The sequence below is a fragment of the Natator depressus genome, chromosome 6 (assembly GCF_965152275.1).
Source record: "Natator depressus isolate rNatDep1 chromosome 6, rNatDep2.hap1, whole genome shotgun sequence".
Classification (NCBI taxonomy): domain Eukaryota; kingdom Metazoa; phylum Chordata; order Testudines; family Cheloniidae; genus Natator; species Natator depressus.
Window position 1 is genome coordinate 118,937,364 of NC_134239.1, and position 13,982 is coordinate 118,951,345.

At 47.3% G+C, this 13,982-nt stretch overlaps 1 protein-coding gene across 1 annotated transcript in view; it reads left to right on the forward strand.

Moving 5' to 3' along the window:
- DHRS7 (dehydrogenase/reductase 7) overlaps positions 1 to 13,982 on the forward strand; it is a 38,960-nt gene that overhangs the window by 780 nt on the left and 24,198 nt on the right. The window lies entirely within an intron of this gene.

Genomic DNA, 13,982 nt, shown 5'->3' on the forward strand with positions numbered 1-13,982 from the left:
TAAGAGTGGGATAGTCACAGGAAAGTGTAGGTAGGGGTGGGATATTTAGGAGTCTCTGCCACATCCCTATTTATACTACCTTTTGAAAGAAACTGAAGGCTGGCAATAACCTGCCTCTGACCAGATAATGCTGATGTTTGTGCCCTGCACAGCTGTGGAAAAAATGGGGAAGAGGTCTCTTGAAAACATTTCTATATTCCTTATTAGTGCCAACCAACTGCTAGATGCTTCACAAATGTGCAGGGAATTAAAAAAGTCACACTCATACCTTTTGAAAAAGGCCAGCTATTTAAACATTTTGACATTAGGGCAGAAAAGTTAATCAGCAAGATTTGTCCATCTCCCTAGCGTCTGAGTTCTCATCGGTGGACACGTGAAGATCTAATGGAGATAGTTATGGAAACTTCTGTAAGAGGTTTCAGTCTAGTTTTTAGTCTGTTTTAAATACATGCCCACCAATACAGTGCTAATAATTCTCTTTCTAGATTTATTCTAGTATTATGTCTGATTTGTTCATGTTGTTACTTTTATAGCATCACAAGCTTGCTACAGAACAAATAAGAGACTGCACTATTTAGAAAGAACAGAATGAATAAGGGTAACAAATAAAATGAGGGGATGGGGTGAGATAGGACAAGGATTGCAACAGTTTACAAGAAAGTGTTACTGTTCCCTCTGTCCCCTCCTGCTCCTGAATTTGCAAGCTGCTTAGGCCTTCTGTAAGTTTTCTTCTCTGTGTATCAGGCTAGCTTCCCCTCTTCAAATCTCTCTTCAGAACTGACTGTCTTACTTTATCAATTAAATTCAGCCCAGGCGCTCAGTTTCCACTCTCATAAAAACTGTTAATTAAAAAGCCAATAAGGAAATTAAGCACACAACATGAACAGATTGTGTGTTTTCAAGCTCTCTGTATAAAGTCCTCCCAAGAGTTTTCCCTTTCTTTATTGCCTTTCAGCACATCCTGACATCAGAAGGATTTCACAACCTGTGCCTTTTGATTTTAAGTTCAATAGGGTAGATAACAAGTATCTTACACTGTACAGTGCCATGTGCATCAATGTTAAAAAGTTCAATGTTAAATAACAGTTATAACTATCTGATGGATCTTTCTAACGTAGTTTTCTTGGTTTTACATTTTGTTTTAGTGCTGTCAGGTTGTTTTATAGCTGTTCATCAGTCCCTCTCCCACTTATATATATTTTTGGTCCTGTTTTGGTTCCCATATTTTTTAGTAGCTACATGTAACCTGTTTTCAGGTGCAGATGCAACCAACATATTCTCAGTTCTTTGATTGGACATAGGCCAGCAAAACTGGCCTTGTAGAAAGCAATGTTGATACTACAGAAATGGATGCCTTGTGGTTTGTTTTATTGGTAAGGCTCACAAGATATTGGGCATTGTATAAGCATAAAGGAGGCATGGTCCCTGACTCAAAGAGCTGACAACCTATGGCTTGATACTGCAGGCTGCTTTGTGTGGTCAAACCCTATGCCTGTGGGCAGTGATGAGCTGCCAAAATCTTAACAACAGGTTCCCTCCTCACCCTATGAGGGGGTTGTTGCCCCCCCTGCCCCCCCCAGGACCCCTGCGCCATCCACCTCCCTCCCCTGTCCTCTGACTGCCCCCAGAACTGGGCGGGAGGGTCTCGTGGGCCACCGTAGTGGGTGCCCACCCCACCCCTGAGAGCTAGAGGCACCTGCTGGGGGGTGAGGTGGGGAGTCCCGGTGGTGCTTACCTGGGGCAGCTCCCAGGAAGCATCTGGCAGGTCCCTCTGGCTCCTAGGGGCAGCAGAGCGGCCGCACCCCTACTGATCACATCAAAAGTGGCGCCTTAGGCACCGACTCCCTGGGTGCTTGGGGGCTGGAGCACCCACGGGGAAAATTTGGTGGGTGCAGAGCACCCACCGGCAGCTCCCCGTCCCGCCCCAGCTCACCTCTGCTCCGTCCCCTCCCCTGAACCCACCACCCCGCTCTTCTTCTCCGCGCTGCCCACCCCCTGGCTTCCCGCGAATCAGCTGTTAGGCGGGAAGCCTGGGAGGACTGAGAAACAGGCCACAGCTTCCCACTCAGGCCGAGGGTGGCGGAGGTGAGCTGGGGCGGGGAGCAGTTCCCCTGTGCGGCGCCCCCCCCTCCCCCCGGCCCGGGTTACTTGCTGTGGCGCAGGCAGCCCTCCTCACGCACCCCCCACCCCAGCTCACCTCCGCCTCCCTGGGCCTGAGCGGGAAGCCGCTGCTTGCTTCTCAGCCTGCCCTGGCTTCCCACGCGAACAGCTGATTCGCGGGAAGCCTGGGGGGGCGGAGAAGCAGAGCGGGGCGGCGCGTTCAGGGGAGGAGGCAGAGCAGAGGTGAGCTGGGGCCGGGGGTGGGGCGGGGAGCTGCTGGTGGGTGCTCTGCACAGGGCTGGAGCACCCGTGGAGTCGGTGCCTAAGGCGCCACTTTTGGCCGGTTAAATTTAGAAGCCCTTTTAGAACTGGTTGTCCCTCGCGGAACAACTGGTTCTAAAAGGGCTTCTAAATTTAACAACAGGTTCTTGCGAACCGGCTCCAGCTCATCCCTGCCTATGGGGCTCCACGTGGACAGAGGGTCCAGCTGCTCCAAGTGGTTTGTAGGATTGGGGCCAAAGAATAAGGGTACAAGATGCAAATAGAAAGGTCAAAATGATGATCTGGCCATAGACATACAGGCAGCTTTGTGGAATCTGCTCATGACTTCAGTTTCACTGAGACTACTATTAAAATCCTGCTTTGAGGATAAAGGGAGGCCCTATTTAAGCACTGCCAAGAAATCTATTTATGACTTCTTGAGGTCCCTTCCTCCTATTCTACTCAGTGCAGCATTCTAAAAGCTGATTATAACATCTTAACTAGAACGTTGGACAAAAGATTAGCACCTGTAATATAAAGAGGAAGGTGGTCTTATGGTTAAGACCCTGGACTGGAAATTATAAGACCAGGGCAATTCTTCCCAGTTCTGCAACAGACTGAGTGATTTCTTTGGGTGTTCTAGTAAGAACTGGTTCTTAACTGTGAGCCTTTGAAAATCAGGTTTTGCTCAAGTGCAGTATATTATGTATAAGCCCTGAGGTAAGTGGGAAAGCGGGATACCGGGAGGAAGCACAGGCAGGAATGTCTGTGAGGGGAGGGCTCCTGCCTCATACTGGGAATGAGGGGCGATCAACAGGTTATCTCAAGTGCTTATATACAAATGCACAAAGCCTTGGAAACAAGCAGGGAGAACTGGAGGTCCTGGTGATGTCAAGGAACTATGACGTGATTGGAATAACAGAGACTTGGTGGGATAGCTCACATGACTGGAGTACAGTCATGGATGGTTATAAACTGTTCAGGAAGGACAGGCAGGGCAGAAAAGGTGGGGGAGTAGCACTGTATGTAAGGGAGCAGTATGACTGCTCAGAGCTCCGGTACGAAACTGTGGAAAAACCTGAGTGTCTCTGGATTAAGTTTAGAAGTGTGTGCAACAAGAGTGATGTAGTGGTGGGAGTCTGCTATAGACCACCGGACCAGGGGGATGAGGTGGATGAGGCTTTCTTCCGGCAACTCACGGAAGCTACTAGATCGCATGCCCTGATTCTCATGGGTGACTTTAATTTTCCTGATATCTGCTGGGAGAGCAATACAGCGGTGCATAGACAATCCAGGAAGTTTTTGGAAAGCGTAGGGGACAATTTTCTGGCGCAAGTGCTAGGGGAGCCAACTAGGGGGGGCGCTTTTCTTGACCTGCTGCTCACAAACCGGGTAGAATTAGTGGGGGAAGCAAAAGTGGATGGGAATCTGGGAGGCAGTGACCATGAGTTGGTTGAGTTCAGGATCCTGACGCAGGGAAGAAAGGTAAGCAGCAGGATACGGACCCTGGACTTCAGGAAAGCAGACTTCGACTCCCTCAGGGAACGGATGGGTAGGATCCCCTGGGGGACTATCATGAAGGGGAAGGGAGTCCAGGAGAGCTGGCTGTATTTCAAGGAATCCCTGTTGAGGTTACAGGGACAAACCATCCCGATGAGTCGAAAGAATAGTAAACATGGCAAGCGACCAGCTTGGCTTAATGGTGAAATCCTAGCGGATCTTAAACATAAAAAAGAAGCTTACAAGAAGTGGAAGGTTGGACATATGACCAGGGAAGAGTATAAAAATATTGCTCGGGCATGTAGGAAAGATATAAGGAGGGCCAAATCGCACCTGGAGCTGCAGCTAGCAAGAGATGTCAAGAGTAACAAGAAGGGTTTCTTCAGGTATGTTGGCAACAAGAAGAAAGCCAAGGAAAGTGTGGGCCCCTTACTGAATGAGGGAGGCAACCTAGTGACAGAGGATGTGGAAAAAGCTAATGTACTCAATGCTTTTTTTGCCTCTGTTTTCACTAACAAGGTCAGCTCCCAGACTGCTGCGCTGGGCATCACAGAATGGGGAAGAGATGGCCAGCCCTCTGTGGAGATAGAGGTGGTTAGGGACTATTTAGAAAAGCTGGACGTGCACAAGTCCATGGGGCCGGACGAGTTACATCCGAGAGTGCTGAAGGAATTGGCGGCTGTGATTGCAGAGCCCTTGGCCATTATCTTTGAAAACTCGTGGCGAACTGGGGAAGTCCCAGATGACTGGAAAAAGGCTAATGTAGTGCCAATCTTTAAAAAAGGGAAGAAGGAGGATCCTGGGAACTACAGGCCAGTCAGCCTCACCTCAGTCCCTGGAAAAATCATGGAGCAGGTCCTCAAAGAATCAATCCTGAAGCACTTACATGAGAGGAAAGTGATCAGGAACAGTCAGCATGGATTCACCAAGGGAAGGTCATGCCTGACTAATCTAATCGCCTTTTATGATGAGATTACTGGTTCTGTGGATGAAGGGAAAGCAGTGGATGTATTGTTTCTTGACTTTAGCAAAGCTTTTGACACGGTCTCCCACAGTATTCTTGTCAGCAAGATAAAGAAGTATGGGCTGGATGAATGCACTATAAGGTGGGTAGAAAGCTGGCTAGATTGTCGGGCTCAACGGGTAGTGATAAATGGCTCCATGTCTAGTTGGCAGCCGGTGTCAAGTGGAGTGCCCCAGGGGTCGGTCCTGGGGCCGGTTTTGTTCAATATCTTCATAAATGATCTGGAGGATGGTGTGGATTGCACTCTCAGCAAATTTGCAGATGATACTAAACTGGGAGGAGTGGTAGATACGCTGGAGGGGAGGGATAGGATACAGAAGGACCTAGACAAATTGGAGGATTGGGCCAAAAGAAATCTGATGAGGTTCAATAAGGATAAGTGCAGGGTCCTGCACTTAGGACGGAAGAATCCAATGCACCGCTACAGACTAGGGACCGAATGGCTAGGCAGCAGTTCTGCGGAAAAGGACCTAGGGGTGACAGTGGACGAGAAGCTGGATATGAGTCAACAGTGTGCCCTTGTTGCCAAGAAGGCCAATGGCATTTTGGGATGTATAAGTAGGGGCATAGCCAGCAGATCGAGGGATGTGATCGTTCCCCTCTATTCGACACTGGTGAGGCCTCATCTGGAGTACTGTGTCCAGTTTTGGGCCCCACACTACAAGAAGGATGTGGATAAATTGGAGAGAGTCCAGCGAAGGGCAACAAAAATGATTAGGGGTCTAGAGCACATGACTTATGAAGAGAGGCTGAGGGAGCTGGGATTGTTTAGTCTGCAGAAGAGAAGATTGAGGGGGGATTTGATAGCTGCTTTCAACTACCTGAAAGGGGGTTCCAAAGAGGATGGCTCTAGACTGTTCTCAATGGTAGCAGATGACAGAACGAGGAGTAATGGTCTCAAGTTGCAATGGGGGAGGTTTAGATTGGATATTAGGAAAAACTTTTTCACTAAGAGGGTGGTGAAACACTGGAATGCGTTACCTAGGGAGGTGGTAGAATCTCCTTCCTTAGAGGTTTTTAAGGTCAGGCTTGACAAAGCCCTGGCTGGGATGATTTAACTGGGAATTGGTCCTGCTTCGAGCAGGGGGTTGGACTAGATGACCTTCTGGGGTCCCTTCCAACCCTGATATTCTATGATTCTATGATTCTATGTGTAACTCTTTCACTAAGGCGATAATGGTTTTCAACCTGGGGTCTGCAGATCCCTAGTGGTCCCCAGACTATGCCTAAGATTGCATATCCATTTGAATTTTTTTTTTTTCATTTGCAGACCCCTAAAAAGGTTGAAAACCACTGGTGTATAGCTAAGGAAGGCTGTGCTTAAGCTGTAGACTGAAACATTAAGGGTATGTTTACGCTGCATTTAAACATGCTGCAATAGTTTAAAAGAAAACAAAAACAGTGACATTGAATGTCAGAGCCTGGGTCAGCTGACTTTGGCTTGGGCTCTGGAGCTAAAAATAGCAGTGTAGACACTCGGGTGGAAGCCCAGATCCCACATTTGGGGAAGATCTCAGAGCCTGGGCTTCAGCCTAAGTGTCTACCCTTCAATTTTATAGCCCTGCAGCTTCATTCCCTTGAGCCCAAGTCTTCTGCGGGCTATCTGTGGTTATGCTGCAGGTCTCTTGTTGCAGTTTAGACATACCTAGTATGTGCAGTTTGGCAGAGGCAAGATCTCCATAGGATTCCTTGGCTTGATTCCTTCGCTCAAACCTCTTGTGGTGCCAGAGGATTAAAGGAGGACTCCAGCATGCCTTTTAAGATGTGTGTGGGAGCCGTTCTCTGAAGCATGTTAGGAACTGCATCGCTCCTTAAAAGTTTGCAAGGGGGCCTGCCTCCTATGGAATTCCCTACTGTGTATAGGACAGGCTGTTCCAAAGGTGTTGAGACAAATAGCTGCAAGTTGTGAAATTTAAACATGCTTTTGCTCAGCAATCAGACCTTCAAATTCTCTCTCCCTGCATAGGTTTTTATGGTGATGGTTGGCTGATAGTCTCTGGATGCCTTGCAAAAAGGACCAAGGCAAGGCTGGGTCCAACCAGCTGACGTTCTTCCGCCTCCCTAAGTGGTTGCTAGGTAGCGTGTGTGTGTACATATGCACACATGTGCCTCTCTTTACCCACTTCAGTCTCTTTTAGTGGTTGGTTGCACATATTGGGGGAAGGCTAGGCTAAAGAGATAAGTCTTGCACACCTTTTAGAAGACAGTGAGGTTTGTGGTCATTCATACCTCTTCCAGAAGTGTGTTCCATAGTCTTGCGCCAGGTGATGGGAAAGTGTTATCCCTGCTTTCAGGAGTTTGACCCTTGAGAGTGACTGTTTCACTCCTGAGAAGTGTAACTCAGAGGATTGAGACACCTCCCTCAGTGAGAGATGGTCATTTGAGGTCCTTCAAGTTACTTACAATGATAATCTCTATTTTCAGAGTAGCAGCTGTGTTAGCCTGTATCCGTAAAAAGGAAAGGAGTACTTGTGGCACCTTAGAGACTAACAAATTTATTAGAGCATAAGATTTCGTGAGGTATGCATCCAGCGAAGTGAGCTGTAGCTCACGAAAGCTTATGCTCTAATAAATTTGTTAGTCTCTAAGGTGCCACAAGTACTCCTTTTTTTTTTTTTTTGTGGATACAGACTAACACTGCTGCTACTCTGAAAGCTATTGACAGATCTTTTTCAAACATTACAATAACAGTGGTGTCTTTAGACCATAAATAAGATCAACGTTCCATGCTAAAGGCTTTCTGAACTGCTAAACTCTCACATTTTGGACAAACTATTTCCATTCCACTTGCGTATTGCGGGTCAAATTGTCAGCTGTTGTTAATGAAGTAAACACTAGTTGAGTATTTGTCTTGGTGTTGGAAAAACAAAAGGAAAACTTTAGCATATGCTAGATTGATAGAGCCCAAAAATCTGTCACAAAAAGAAAAGGAGTACTTGTGGCACCTTAGAGACTAACCAATTTATTTGAGCATAAGCTTTCGTGAACTACAGCTCACTTCATCGGATGCATACTGAATGAAAGCAGAGTGATATAAAGTTGTACATTCTTATCTTTTTAATATTCAGTATATGAAGCTACAAATAGGTAGGACCCTACCAGATTCACAGTTGGTTATGGTCAATTTCACAGCCATGGGATTTGAAAATTGGTAAATTTCACGTTTTCAGATGTTTAAATCTGAAACTTCACGGTGTTGTAACTGTGGGGGTCCCACACAACCCAAAAGGGGATTGTGTGTGTGGGGGGGGGGGAAGAGGGGTTGCAAACTTGTTTGGGGGGGGGTTTATTGGAATTGCCACCCTGCTTCTGTGCTGTCTTCAGAGGTGGACTCCAAAGGCAGCAACTGTGGAGCTTCCTGCAGCCTCAGAAGGTTCATCGAGGGGGTCTGATCTCCCCTGTGCTGCTGGGAGTGCCCCAGCCCGGGTCCCCTAGCTGCTAGTCCTTGCCAGCTGGGGAGGGACAAGACTTGCTCTTCCTCTGCATGGCTGCTCTTGGGTACCTCTCCCAGCTGCGGATAGCTCTGCATGCCCCCCCCCAACTTCTTGAGCTCTTCGCTCTGCAGCCGCAGGGGAAGGGGTCACTGTACAGGGTGTGTCCCCCCCTTCTAGATGCAATCATTAGCTTGTATCAATAAAATAAAGGTCCTGTGAACTTGACAGGATTTATTGATTGACACTTTACAGCAGCATGTCACACCAAGACCTCAACTCATTGATTGTTAGATATGGTCATTGGGGAGGTTTTGTAGTGTAGTGATCTCAATTGATTGCCTACCAGAAGACACCTGGATTACTGTAAAATGAGTGTCCAAAGTAAATCAAAAATAATTACTGCAGCAGATCGTGTGAAAGAATTTGGAAGCCAAATTCTACATGCCGATGGTGACAAACTATTTTGTACAAGCTGCAGTGTTTCATTGGATCACACACGTTGGGCAACAGTTCAGCACCTCTTAGACTCGGAAACCCATAAAAGACGGCTGCAGATAGTGCACTGCTGGTAAACGAAACGTTTAAAACAAAAATCAAACAATTTCTTCTTTTTTAGAAGATGGCAGAGTGCTCTGATACCTGTCAAAAAGGCTCAAAAGTTTCAACAACCTGAAGCAGGGTTCCTAAAAGCAGTGCGTATTTCTGACCCTGCAAAAATGCACCTGTAGAAGGTGGATTTAACCTTGCTTACTATAATTCTTGACTTTGATAAGAATTGTAGGCTGGAGATGCCTGCTTACAAAAATACTGCAAAAGAAATGGACTGTAGTTTGCCTGTGCTACAGTTTTGGAACTTAGTGGAAGGCTGAATCCCCCATCTTGCAAGGCTAGCTCAGCGCTGTCTGACAAATCCAACAAACTCTGTGGATGCAGAGACAGCCGTGTCTAACCACGGAAAGGTGTTTTCAGCACAGAGACTGGGAATGAGGGAAAGACAGTTGCTGGATGCTCCATGCTGACATTCAATTAATGATGAGCTTTGAAACCAGACCAGCCCGCCCCCCACACACACTTGTTTTTGTTATCTTAAGACTGTGGTTCTGAAGTTTGAGGTTACCATTGAGATCACTACCCTACAAAACCATTTCAGATGCCGTATCTGCCAATCGGAGAGTTGAGCCCTGAGTGTGATTTGCTGCTGTAAAGTGTCAATCAAAAAATTCTGTGAAGTGACTCTATCTATCTGTATGTCTGTCTGTCTGTCTCTTTTTAAATTAGCTAATAATTGCATCTGGAATCAGGGGCAGTTCCCTGTACAATGTTCTCTCTCCAGGCAGCTGCAAAGGGAGGGGGACAGGAAGTGAGTGGGGAGGAGGGGTGTGGAGAGATACCTAAGAACAGCCCTGCAGGGAAAGAGCAAGTCCTGTCCTGCCCCAGTTCTGCCTGGACTACCAGCTAGGAGCCCCATGCTGGGGCACTCCCAGCAGCACAGGGAAGATCAGACCCAACTCCACAAGCCTTCTCCAGCTGCAAGAACCTCTGGGGCTGCTGCCCAGTCCCAGAGCATCCTACAGCAGGGGGAGGCACCCAGAGGTGGGTCTCAGCAGCTGTGCGGGGTATGGACAAGTCCTGTCCCTCCCCAGTCCAGCTGGAACTAGGAGCCCCCTGGCTGGGGCTCTCCTAGCACCGGGGGGAGATGGGATTTCACATGGAAGGTGTTATTTCACGGTCCGTGACACATTTTTCACTGCAGTGAAATTGGTAGGGCCATACAAATACAGGTGGAAGTCAGCTATTAACAGGGTTTAAAAGAACTGGATAAATTCATGGAGGCTAAGTCCATTAATGGCTATTAGCCAGGATGGGTAAGGAATGGTGTCCCTAGCCTCTGTTTGTCAGAGGGTGGAGATGAATGGCAGGAGAGAGATCATTGATCATTACCTGTTAGATTCACTCCCTTTGGGGCACCTGGCATTGGCCACTGTCAGTAGACAGGATACTGGGCTGGATGGACCTTTGGTCTGACCCAGTATGGCCGTTCTTATGTTCAGTTCCAAAGTGTCTTTCCATGTGTGTGTGTTCCATCTATGTGATGGAAGCATGCCTATCATCACCATCATAAACATCTGTTAGTTATCTGCTGCCTGTGTTACCCAGGATTTTCAGAACCCAAAGCAGTGGTAATTTAACTGTTTTACTTCAGGCGGTGTCAGGAATAAATCAGTGGAAACACAGTGCTTCTGGCTGATTGAAATATTGATACAAGTAAGTGTGCTCTTTACTCCTGAGGGCATTCCGTGCCTAAAAATTCTGTGCACAATATATTAAAATTCTGCAAGTTTTATTTGTCAATAAATAAATGCAGAGGCTCCAGCATGACAGTGGGGAGCACAGGCCACTGGCTGCACAAAGGTGGGAGATCACCCTGCAGCCCTCCCAGCCCCTGGGACACAGGCTCAGTGGTGAGGCTGCATCTGATCCTGACACAGCACAAGGCCTGGGCCTGCCCCAGAAACACCATGGAGCCCTGCCTCTCTGTGCCAGGCACACCAGGTTTGGGGCAGGCAGGCTCAACCAGGTAGGATCCAAGTGTGGAGGGGCTCAGTGTGGAGGGATCCAGGTGTGGGGTGAGAGGATTCTGTGTGGGACAATCTAGGTACAGGCAGCTCAGTGGGGGGGGTCTAGGTGTGGGGATCTGGATGCACAGAGGCTTGTGGTGTGTGTGTGTGTGTGGGGGGGGGGGGAGGTGTTCAAAGTGCAGGGGAAATTGGACTGTGCAGGGGCAATTGGACTATGCAGGGGCTTCCAGGTGAAGGTGGTTGGGGCTCAGCAGAGGGGTCTTGGTGGTGGGGAAGTGGGGCTTGGTGGGGTGGGGGTCTGGGTATAGCTGGTTGGGGGTGTGGATATGGGGGCTCAGGGTGGTGGTCTGGGTGCAGGGGTGGGGGTCGGGAGGCAGGGGTTCTGGGTGCAGGGGGGCTCCAGATTGAGGTTCAGTCGGGTGGGGTTTGGGTATGGAGGGGTAGGGGGGTTCTGGATGTACTGGGTGAGGCTTGGCAGGGGTGTCTGGGTATGGGTGATCCAGATGTACAGGGGTTGGAATGGGTGAGCAGATCCCTGTACAGTGACCCCTCCCCCCACAGCTGAGGAGCAATGGGGAGGAAGCAGGGGAGGATGTGGTGCTTCCTGCAGCTGGGGGACGTTTCTGGGCGTGGGTCTGAGTCTGACACAGCCCCAGTCACTTCTTGCAGGGGAAGAGGAAGTCCCATCCTCTCCTGCCTCCAGCCCAGCTGGGACTAGCAGCTGATCCTGGCTCAGGGTAGGAGCCACAGGCTGGGGTGTCCCCAGCCCCGCGGTGACACCCCAGCTGGCTGCTCCGGGTACCTGAAACAATGTACCTGCACAGCTAGGGAGTGGTGCATGACTGCTCTTGCAGCTTCCCTTTGCTTCCCTGTCAGTAATCTTTTTCTACGGGAAAGTGAAGAAGTCTGCAGGGGACATGAATTCTGTACATGCGCAGTGGTGCAAAATTCTCCCAGGAGTAGCTCTTATCTGAAACTACTGTTTATTCGATTTAAGCACACACAGACAGAAACAATAGGTTTAGAACACCCCAAATTACCTAGAATCTGTGAGATGTTATTGAATAATTAGCAGCAAGTCAGCGATAGCTGGTCACTTTCCTGCCACGGAGTATGGTGTCAAAAAGTCTCTCAGGATAGCTTCAGATAACTACTCCAAAGCACACTCTATTATCTAGTCTTTTTATAACTAGCTTTTACAAAATACAGAGCTCATACTGGGTCATCACCACTCCTAACTTCACTAAACTACTTACCAACAAAACAGCCTAAGATTGTTAGGAGTATGTCTACACTGCACTTACATCAGTAAAACTTTCGTTGGTCAAGTGTATTAAAAAACCCACCTCCCTGACTGACGAAAGCTTTACTGATGAAGAGTGCTGGTGTGGATGGTGCTTTGTCAGTGGGAGACGCTCTCTTGCCGACAAAGCTACCGCCCCCTTGTTGGGGGTGGCTTTATTTTGTTGGCACAAAGAGCAGCTACACTGTGGTCCTTACAACAGCTCTGCTGTAAGGGCACAGCTCCGCCACTGTAAGGAGTGCAGTGTAGACATAGCCTTAGTCATAAGCTGCTATATCAAAGGTGCCCAAACTCAAGATCTTCAACCACTTACTTTTTTTGTCTCAATTTGTTGACTCTCTTCTCCGCTCCTCTCTTTCTGATTAGAAGAAACTGCAAGCCTGCAGCCAACGTTTGACCTTGCCTCCAGAAGCCCTGCTTATTCAAATGAACCCTTACCTATATGGTGTTCTGTTTTATTAATTCATGGTGGCTGAATGCACACAGTATGATTGCAATTAGCTTGATCAAATTCTGGGGTAACTTTACCCCCAATTACAGGGCAACACCTGTGTCATGCTGCCCTATCAGTTATGTTCTTACTGCAAGAAAATGAAATTGTTTAGATGTATTTGCTATTTGTAGGATGACCTTTTTCGGACACGTGTCTAAAAATACTGAACATCACGACTTTATCAATTAAGCAAACATTTATTAAGTTATGTTTAAAAACAAACAAACAAACGTAACCAAAACCAAACCTGGACCAAAGATCAGAGGATACAAGTGATAGAAAAACACAAGATAAGCCTGCCAACTCAAACATGGTTAAAACTGTGCACATAGATTTCCACCTCCTGTCCCAGGACAAAATGTATTGAACTTTGTCCATAACGTGTGTATGCTATACAACACAAATATAATGGAGATCATCTATGTAAGGGAGGAATAAGAAGAGGTCTCAGACTTTCTTAATATTTCTTTGAGTGTAGTCTTCAGTTTCACTAAAGCTTACTTAAAAGGATCTCCAGTTTCTGAGAATTGGACCATACTTTAGCGGATATAGCAATATTCTGAGGATGCAATCGAAGCCAAGCAGTTAGAGTCAAACAACTTTCTGTGCTATAAATGTGACAAGGAGAGCAAGAGCAGTGTATCCTTTGGGTGCGTCTCGTCTATTGAAACAAACTAGGAGAGTTTTCCCCAAACCTGAGGAAAAGATAATTATAACTGAGTAGAACTTCTTATAATGCATCAAAGGTATCCTCTTTGACTTAAGCAGAATGCAAATGTGGGAAAGGAGCATTGATGACTACTGCCTTAGCTAAGGATCTCTCAAAGTAAAATGGAATCACTGAGCCTTGTTGTAAGTCTTCATGGGAATATTATCCCAGTGGATTAGAAACTGGCGGCCTTCTAAGTGGAAGCTATGGTCAATTGTCTTAAGCACAGCAGTTTGGTGCTTTTGTAGCAATAAGTGCTTTCTAAACTAAATTTTGATCACATTTGAAATCTATAACTGAAACTTATTTAAAATCACCTTCTGGTGGTCACTGTGCTTCTAAAAAGATATGACCGTGGCGTGTAGGGACTCTCAGAGGAATCACAAGTCCGTGTCAATTCTGATTTATTACCAACTAAACAGACACTTTTTAAACAGCTCATGCTCTGTGGTGTTTTTGGGAGGAGGGATGTGTACTGTACGAAGGGGCTAACATCTGGGCTTAATGTAAAAAGGTCTCTAGATTCTGCCACCCATTCTCATGCTGAGTAATCGCTTCTCTCACTTAATAGCATGGATT